The following is a 1,403-nucleotide window of genomic DNA, read 5'->3' as shown; positions in this document are numbered from 1 at the left end:
GGGCTCTTCAGACAGGTACTGTTTCAGAGTAGGTAGGGTAGGTGTTCGAAATGAAGACAGTTAGAAGCTAGGAGAATCTCTTTGACACCACGTTATACAGTCCTCTGTCATACCTAGTAGGATAATATCCATAGGCTTAGAGGATCGGACCCTTTAAACGGAGAGCTGATCCAGTACCCCCTGAACAGGGGCATACCGGGATCTAATGGCGGTTTTCCACTGCGTGGTATCACTCAACACGCCTCGACTCTACTCGCCTTTTTTGGTTTTCCATTACAAAAACAAGTCCCTGGGACCTGCTACCAGGTACTTTTTTTAGTACTACTTCAGTCGAGGTTCCAAGCGAGCTGAGGCGAGCTCAAAAGGTGACCTAGGAACCTGCAGACTGCTGATTGGTCGGATCACTGTGTTGTTAGCAGACAAGAGTGCGGAGTGTGTGTCCGAAACAAATGGACATTTAAAAAACAAATCTAGCCAGACACCGACAAATTATCTACTCTCTGCACTATTCTCACTTATCAACGATATTAAAGGCTGTTAGGGGCTATTAGGGGCTGTCAGGGGCTTTATGTCGTTTCCAATATTGCACACTGTTACTTTAAAAAAACAAGACAAGTTATCAAAGAAAAGGTTTTATTTAGCTTTTCAAGTAGCGCATCAAACCCTCCCGTACATCCCGGTCTTCTTCCTCTGCTCCCCTTGACAGTGCCCCTCTCTCTTTCCCTTTTTTGCCCAGAAGTTTTCCTTGGATTAGCGTGGGACCTATATCATGGTTACAGCTGCTATGCTTTACAGTACCCTGTTACATCTTGCTATCCCCTGTTACGCCCTGTTACGCTATGCTGCATCTTGCTATGCCCCGCAGTGCCCCGCAACGGCCCGGAGTGCCCCCCTACTCCATGAACTACTACAACTACTATTTCTAGTCATAGTTCCATTATCTGTATTTGGGACTATAAATACCCAACTGGCCTCTGTCAGACGCCGCCTACCAAGAGCCTGGGTCTGTCCCAGGTTTCTCCCTAATAGAAAGTTTTACCTTGCCACTGTCACACCAAATGCTCTTGAGGGAATTACTGGAACTAATAGATACTAAGAACTAATTTGATGAATAGCTCATTATCCATCAGATGCACTCATTCATTCTCTGACATTATTTCCCAGCATGCAGTTTGTTGACTTTGTTTACCGTCTTTCCACAGATGACATCAGTCTGTCTGATTTCTGTGTTGCTCTGTCTGTCCGGCGGACTGCTGGCTGCAGGTGTAAGTAGACGGACTGTTTTTAATACATCGCTTTTCTAGTCTTAACGACTGCTTAGAGCACGTTTACATAGAACAGGAACCATTCACACATCTACACACCTGCTCATCAGATACACACATCTACACACCTGCTCATCA

The 1,403-nt window shown here is 45.5% G+C and overlaps 1 protein-coding gene and 2 long non-coding RNA genes across 6 annotated transcripts in view; 1 reads left to right on the top strand and 2 right to left on the bottom strand.

Annotated features, from left to right (window-relative positions):
* The window catches only part of LOC117952768, a 17,867-nt gene that overhangs the window by 10,053 nt on the left and 6,411 nt on the right, over positions 1–1,403 (top strand). The window lies entirely within an intron of this gene.
* LOC117952767 overlaps positions 1–1,403 on the bottom strand; it is a 17,849-nt gene that overhangs the window by 10,190 nt on the left and 6,256 nt on the right. The gene's annotated exons all lie outside the window — the stretch shown is intronic.
* The window catches only part of LOC117952761 (galactose-specific lectin nattectin-like), a 15,706-nt gene that overhangs the window by 9,664 nt on the left and 4,639 nt on the right, over positions 1–1,403 (bottom strand). The gene's annotated exons all lie outside the window — the stretch shown is intronic.

Source organism: Etheostoma cragini, chromosome 11 (genome assembly GCF_013103735.1).
Source record: "Etheostoma cragini isolate CJK2018 chromosome 11, CSU_Ecrag_1.0, whole genome shotgun sequence".
Classification (NCBI taxonomy): Eukaryota; Metazoa; Chordata; class Actinopteri; order Perciformes; family Percidae; genus Etheostoma; species Etheostoma cragini.
The sequence above is the reverse complement of the archived record's forward strand: the minus strand, read 5'-3'. Positions and strand labels throughout refer to the sequence as shown.